Raw genomic sequence first — 8,161 nt, 5'->3', positions numbered from 1 at the left:
GGGTTTGCCCCCCACCTCCATGGACAGGGGGGAGGGAATCCTTTGGGGTCTGGAGGATTTGAGCTCCATTCCTGCACACCACGGAGAGGTTTCCCCTCCATCCTCGAAGGGGAGGGCAAACCCTTCGGTGGCTCTAGGAACATTTGAGAGCGAAAGGGCTGCCTGCCAGGAGATTTCAGCTCCATGTGGAGCTGAAATCCTTCAGCAGACAGCTCTTTTACTCTGTCCTTTTTTCCCCTCCCCAATCTCGATGGTGTGCAGGAACAGATCTCAAATCTTCAGGATTTGAGCTCTGTTCCTGCACACCGCCGAGATTTTTCCCTCTGTCCCCTCTGCTTGCAACCTTCCCTGCATTGACTTTCTGGGGAAGCCAGCAGAGAAGATTGCAAATGGTGATCACATGATCATGGGGCGCTTGGTAACTGGTCATAAGTGCGAGCCAGTTGCCAAGCGCCTGAAATGCGGCCACCTGACCACACAGGGGGAGGGCAACGTGACGTTCTATGATTCCATAAAGCACCCTTTCCAAGGCCATCGTAACTTCAAACCGTCATTAAACGAGGACTACCTGTATTTGAAATATTAGATTCCCATAAAATATGCTCTGAAGAAACAACTGTAATGAAGGATAACTCTGTATGATTTAGAGAACAGCATTTTCTCACAAGTGCACTTCCCATGAAAGGAAGTTTTGCTATGAAGTACATAAGTTCTGACCTGAAGGGCACAAGCTCATTTGATGATAAGCCATCCTAATACCAAAAAAGTAGAAATAAACAACTTGGTAAAAAAAATATTATCACATAATATAATCAAATATAATACTGATGTGTTGGGAATGTCCATGCCCACCCCACGGTCCTGCTGTGCTGCCTCATCATAGCAGGGTGGGGGTGTTCCTGGGAGGGATGAAGGAAGAATGCTTAGAGTACATATTCCCAGCAGGGTCACCCAAGGTGTGAATTCAAAGGAAGATGGATTTTCTTTTTTTTTTTTTTTACTTTACCTGGTCTTCAGCCCTAATCGCTTTAGTCTTTATCTTTGGACTGTAAACCTTTGGGTAGGGTAATATTGTTTCTAATTGTTGTACTGTAGGATATCTGAACATTTAAATATACAGTTACTACCTCTAGTTACAAACTTAATCCATTCCGTGACTCTGGTCGCAACTCAAGTTGGTTGCAACTCGAGGTAAATTTTCCCATAAGGTTCAATGTAAATACGGTTAATCCGTTCCGCCCTCCGAATTTGGTTGCACCACGAGGCAAATTTCCCCATAAGGTTCAATGTAAATACGGCTAATCCACCCTCCGAATTTGGTTGCACCACGAGGCAAATTTCCCCCATAAGGTTCAACGTAAATACATACGGTTAAACAGTTCTGAAACATATGCATTTTATTTTTAAACCACAAAAACATGAAAATAGTCAAGATGGTCGACTTCGCCATCTTGTACTCCAAGGCCAGATCAGTCACACAAATACCATGATCGTGCTTTTCTATAATGTCCTTCTTAAGTTCGATCGTCACTTTTTTCTTCAAAGCCTTATTCTTGCCAAGCCTGCTCTGCATTTTCTCTGGAGCCATGCTGACAAGCACACCAAACACCTTCCAAATGCCACAAAACACACCGGAAGCCTCACCGAAAGTCTCCTTGCTACCGCGATCTTGCCCACAGGAAGCCGCAACTGCATGGCAGCAGGGAAAATGGCTGCGGATCCGGTTCGTGACTCGAGGCAGAGTTCGCAAGTCGAGGTAAATTTTTGGGGCCAGAGCTGGTCGTATCTCGAAAAATTCGTAAGGAGAGGCGTTCGTAACTTGAGGTACCACTGTATTATGACCAATGCAACAAAAGGAACTAGATAATTATCTGAAACAGAAAAAAAAATTGTAATAGGTTTATGTGCTTTCCCAGATCACAAGCCAACCGCTCCCTTCTGATACATTTTCTTCCCACTATTTGTTTCCTGATTTCCCTGACACTGTTTGTACCTTATGTCAGTATGAAATGTATGTGGAATGTACATAAACCAGTGTGACTGGGCACATTCACAAGGCATGATCATTACAGGAAAACTGTACAAAAAAAGAATATTTGGCTATTGCGGGTGTGTGCATAACCTCCAAATAACTTTTGGAGAACTTTCAAAGAAGATAATTATCAATGCATAAAGTCTAGTTAGTATGGGTGTGTAAATTGTATACATTCTCTGACTACTGTCACACAGATGTTTGCGGCATTATAGATATTACTAAGAAGGACTAGAAGTGGTGGACTAGAAATAAGGAAACTCTGGTCCTTCCTTAGGCATGAAAACCAGCTGGGTGATCTTGGGTGGTCATTCTTCTCAGCCTCAAGAAGAAGGCAATGGCAAACTACCTCTGAAAATGCTGCCTAGAAAACTGCATGAACTTGTCCAGGTAGTCACCAGGAGTCAAATCTGACTCAAAGGCAAGAGAAGAGAAGAGAAGAGAAGAGAAGAGAAGAGAAGAGAAGAGAAGAGAAGAGAAGAGAAGAGAAGAGAAGAGAAGAGAAGAGAAGAGTCCCTTCTAATATTCTTCATCATGTCAAATAAATGTATATAATTAATATGCATATCTGCCATTCAATTCTGATTAACTTTGATAGCTAAGATGGCTGGTGTGGGTCTTCCGGGCTGTGTTCTGGAAGTTTTGTTTCCTAACGTTTCGCCAGCACCTGTGACCGGCATCTTCAGAGGGCAGGAGCACAGACAGGAGCAGTTCTCTCTGTGCCCAGGGTGATGTGACCCTTTTGTGGATATTTATAGAGATCTGAGGGGGGGGGGGATTGGGTGTGTGTGGGGGGGGGTTGGGTTACTGAGTGGCTGCTTGTTTTGGTGTCAGCATCTGTGTGTATCTTCCTGGGGATTAGGCAGGGTTTTTTCTTCTATTGAATTGTTAACGAGGGGCTGCTGGGGGTGATTAGCAAGTTCATTGTGTGAACTGTTCACACGTCCTGGTGGTTGAGCTGAGTTCGTTGACCTTTTGCAGGCTGTATTTTTCAGGATTGGTAGCCAGGTTTTGTTGATTTTTAGACTCTCCTCTTTTTAATTGAAACTGTGCTGGTGTTTGTGAATCTCAATGGCTTCCCGGTATAGCCTGGTATAGTGGCTGTTGGTGTTGTCCAGTATCTCCGTGTTTTCAAATAGGATTTTGTGTCCAATGTGCTTGAGAGCATGTTCAGCTACTGCAGATTTTTCTGGTTGCTGTAGTCTGCAGTGTCTTTCGTGTTCTTTTATCCTGGTATGGATGCTGCGTTTTGTGGTCCCGATGTATATTTGCCCGCAACTGCATGGTATGCGGTATACTCCTGCGGCGGTGAAGGGATCCCTTTTGTCTTTTGCTGATTTTAGCACTTCTTGTACTTTTCTGGTGGGTCTGAAGATTGTTTGGAAATTGTGTTTTTCCATCAGTTTTCCCATGTGGTCTGTGACCCCTTTGATGTAGGGCAGAAATACTTTGTTGGTGGGTGGCTGTTTTTCTTCTTCAGTCGCATGTTGTTTTCTTGGTTTGATGGCTCTTTTTATTTCATTCTTGGAGTAGCCATTCGCTTGTAGGACCCAAAACAGTCAACCAAAACCGGCGCTGAATCCCTCCCGCATTGTCATCGATTTGACGGAACGCCAACTCGCGCCAGAAGAAACTGCCATCCTACCCAAGGGAGGAAACTTCGCAATCACACCCCCCAGAATTCCTGTGGAAGATATCATCGCCAATGTGGAATCAGCCATCCGCCACCGTCCTGAAGAGGAAGCAGAGGAAATAAGGGGTAAAATAGCAAGGATCCTACGAAGAGCAAAGCCCCCCACCAGCAGCATAACGAAGAAAGAGAGAAATGCCATAGAAACCCTCAATTCGGACCCCGACATCATCATCCTGCTGGCTGACAAGGGCAACGCCACGGTAATTATGAAAACAGATGAATACAAAGACAAAGTTAGAGAACTACTAGACCCTACCACATACAGAAAACTAAAACGGGATCCGACCAGCAAAATCATGAAACAAAGCAACACCCTGACGAGGAGCTCCTCCCTTCACCCCAATGTACTTCAATGCATATGCAAGACAGAAGCCCTTACACCCAGACTATACGGATTCCCCAAAATCCACAAAGACTCGATCCCACTCAGACCCATCGTAAGAGCCATTGGCTCCCCGACATATGAATTATCCAAACATCTGGCCACCCTTCTACAGACCCACGTTGGACAGACTCCAGCCCACATCAGAGACTCAGGACATTTAATCGACAAAATCAGCACCCTGAAACTCAACCCCACGGACAAACTGGTCAGCTTTGACGTGGTCTTCCTGTTCACCAAGGTACCAGTGAGGGATACCCTGGCACTCATCAAACAGATCTTCCCAGAAGACATCACAGCTTTATTTCAGCAGGGCCTAACAACCAGTTACTTCCTAAGGAATAATGAGTACTATGAACAGATGGACGGTGTCGCCATGGGAAGCCCCCTGAGCCCAGTCGTAGCAAATTTCTACATGGAACATTTTGAAAAACGGGCTTTAGAAACCGCACCTGTTACCCCAACAGTCTGGTTCCAATTTGTGGATGACACCTTCGCAATTTGGAGTCAGGATGAAGAAGACCTAGAGAGGTTCCTGAACCACCTAAACAGCGTCCACCCCAATATACAATTCACCATGGAAAAAGAAGTGGACGGCCAACTTCCATTTCTAGACACGTTGGTCATACGCAAACCAGACCTCAAATTAGGACACAAAGTCTACAGAAAACCCACCCACACAGACCGGTACCTACACAAAAACTCCAACCACCACCCACGTCAGAAAAGAGGCATTATCAAAACCTCATGGATCGTGCCAATTGGATCTGTGAAACCCAATTCCTAAACTCTGAACTTAACCACCTTAATTGGGTCCTACAAGCGAATGGCTAGGGTTGTCCAACGTGGGTCTGTCAACGAACTCAGGTCAACGAACTCAGCTCAACCACCAGGACGTGTGAACAGTTCACACAATGAACTTGCTAATCACCCCCAGCAGCCCCTCGTTAACAATTCAATAGAAGAAAAAACCCTGCCTAATCCCCAGGAAGATACACACAGATGCTGACACCAAAACAAGCAGCCACTCAGTAACCCAACCCCTCCCACACACCCCCAATCCCCCCTTCCCCCCCCCTCAGATCTCTATAAATACCCACAAAAGGGTCACATCACCCTGGGCACAGAGAGAACTGCTCCTGTCTGTGCTCCTGCCCTCTGAAGATGCCGGTCACAGGTGCTGGCGAAACGTTAGGAAACAAAACTTCCAGAACACGGCCACGCAGCCCGGAAGACCCACACCAGCCATCGTATGCCGGCCGTGAAAGCCTTCGACAATACTTTGATAGCTAACTTTTAATACTACCTTTGGCTTTTTTACATCCAGTGATAGTTAGTTCATTATAATTGAGTATCTTTAGGACTTGTTCCAATGTATATTGTTTGACATGGTATGTTGCATCACATAGCTTACTATCTCAGATATCATGGAATTTGAAAGATTCCTCCTCCCTTTCCTTCTAAAATGGAAATTGCGAGGCAAAAAGTAGAGGCTATCTTGTCCACTCAGTAACAGAACAATCTTGAGTGAAAATTAATATTAACATCTAATTCTAAAGATCAAAATCTGGTGTTCGTTTTTTAAATCAAGGATGTGATTAACTCTGCCACCCTTAACATACTGACTCATAATTAAGCCTTGTGGACGTCAGTGGACCTTAAATATGCAAATGTCTGCAGTGGAAAAAGCCCCACGCCCAGGTGGACTGGATAAGTATTCGCAGGCGGACACATGCAGGCCTTTGCATGTAGAAAAGCAGAATGTGAAACTCCATTTAGTATGGCCAACTACAGATGCACAAAAGTGTTTGTAAGCTTACAATTTCTGCTGAGTTCTTTATCAGCAAAGTCACTTCCCAACATTGTGGCCAAAAAAACAGGGTTCTGGTAGCACCTTTTCTGACAAATGTTATTAAAAGGCCTAACCTTTTGTGAGCAGCAGCTTTTAATAAAAGGCCTTTTAATAAAATAAAAACAGGCCTTTTAATAACATTTGTTTGTTGTAAAAGGTGCTACCAGAATCCTATTTTTTTGGCCACCATATTCTAACATGGTTCTTCTATAATTCCTAACAATGTGTAACATTAAGAGCAGTTTGACAGTTCAACCAATTACTGAGAAAATTGGTGGGCTTTTCTTCAGTGGATGTGTTCATATGGAGGCTAGACAGCCATCTGTTTGAGATGGTTTAATTTGGATTTCTGCACTAAACAGGAGGCTGGACTCAGCCGTTTTTTCCAATTCTGTGATAGAAAATAGCAAGAAGTAGAGAATGACTTTCCTCTATTTTGCCCTGTACAACTGATCTCTTGAGGCTATATATTTAATTTGTGAAACTCTGACATCTAGTGGTCAGTGACATAAATAGAAAGTAATTTCAATACTATATAGTAGGCGGAGAGCCACGTTCATCTGGTGCTAAAAATATCAGGAGGAGTCTGGTAGCATCCTTCCTTTTAACAAAATTTGCTGGTTGGAAAAGGTACTAGCAGACACCTCCTAATATTTTTGCCAGAATTTCAACAGGAATCTTCCTTTCTTCACTAACAATTTACAACATAACAAGAGCTTGACAACCCCCACATTTCTTCCCTGTCCCCATAAGACTGGCAGGGTCTTAGATCAGACCATGACTAATGTAGCTTTATCCTGCTATTTTCTATAGTACAAAATATTATCCAGTCACAATGAATGGAGGATGTGTGATGAAAATGATAATGCAGCTTTATGCTGGCAGCTTTTACTGTGTCACAAGGGCTGGGTTCTGTTAAGAGTCACATGTGAGGAAAGATTTTATGCTGTGTGCCAATTAATACCACTATATGTATCTCTTATGTTAACCTGATGATTTACTTTCCATTACTAAAGTTTATCTCCACAGAATTTATTTTGGGGATGTATATTTAGGATTGGAGAGCCAGTTTGGTGTAGTGGTTAAAGGCATCAGGCTAGAAACCAGGAGACTGTGAAAGTTCTAGCATGAAGCCAGCTGGGTGACCTTGGGCCAGTCACTCTCTCTCCACCCTAGGAAGCAGGCAATAGCAAACCACTTCCAAAATAACTTGCTATGAAAACTGCAGGGACTAGTCTAGGCAGTTACCAGGAGTCAACACTGACTCAAAGGAACCCCCCCCCCAAAAAAAGTTTAGAATTGCAAAGTAAAATAAAGAAAGCAGACTTTAAAAAAAAATTAGTCCAGATTTTCATTATTAAAAGCTGATATCCATCAGTCACCTGCCTTTCTGTTACAAATTACTTGCCTTTTTAACTGCATAACTGTCTTACTATAATCAGATAATTAGAGATAATTACACATCTTTACATAACGCTTATTAGCAGATTTGCAGCATTGCACCTCAGGCTGCAGCTATTTAATTTATAGATTGCTTTTTTCTCAAAGAAAAGTGCAAGAGAGTACACAAAACAATAAAAAATACAGGATGTCTACATAATAATAGTTAAGGCAACCAACTATAAGCTAAAAGTACATATTATATAAATCTGGTATGTGGCCTGTCCTGGAACACCTTAGGAGTGGCTCTCAGAAACTTCCAAAAGTTGTTACCAAGTGCAATTTTAATATGATGAAAAGGAAAAACAATTAATTACATGACAAAAGTAATCATGTTAACTAAATAAAATGTAAATGAAATCAATGTTAGGTTTTGTTCCCTATCCACTACTTTTTAGAGTCCTGATGTGCCAACTCAAAAGTCACGTCCAATCTTTGGCTTGGAAAAAGTGCAAGCTTACACTAAGCTATGGTTTGCTTTAGCCATTGTTGAATAAACAATCTTGGATGGATTTAGCACACCATGCTAAGCCATGTACCATGATTTACAAACTACATTGGGCTGCACTCATACAAGTAAACCATGTTATGATTTGTACAATCATAGATTCAAAAATCTTACTGAAACAACAGTAAAATGACAAAAAAGAAATTCTATTTCTGAATCTCAAGCAGATTACCAAAAAGGAAAAGAAAAAAAAATTATATGCTTAATTTTGCCTAACTCTGTGAATGTTTGAGTGCATATTCATAGCAGCTACC

The sequence above is a fragment of the Python bivittatus genome, unplaced genomic scaffold (assembly GCF_059951505.1).
Source record: "Python bivittatus isolate LINGU-HERP-01145 unplaced genomic scaffold, Pbiv_v1 ctg000580_np1212, whole genome shotgun sequence".
Lineage (NCBI taxonomy): Eukaryota > Metazoa > Chordata > Lepidosauria > Squamata > Pythonidae > Python > Python bivittatus.
Note: the sequence above shows the minus strand (reverse complement) of the source record.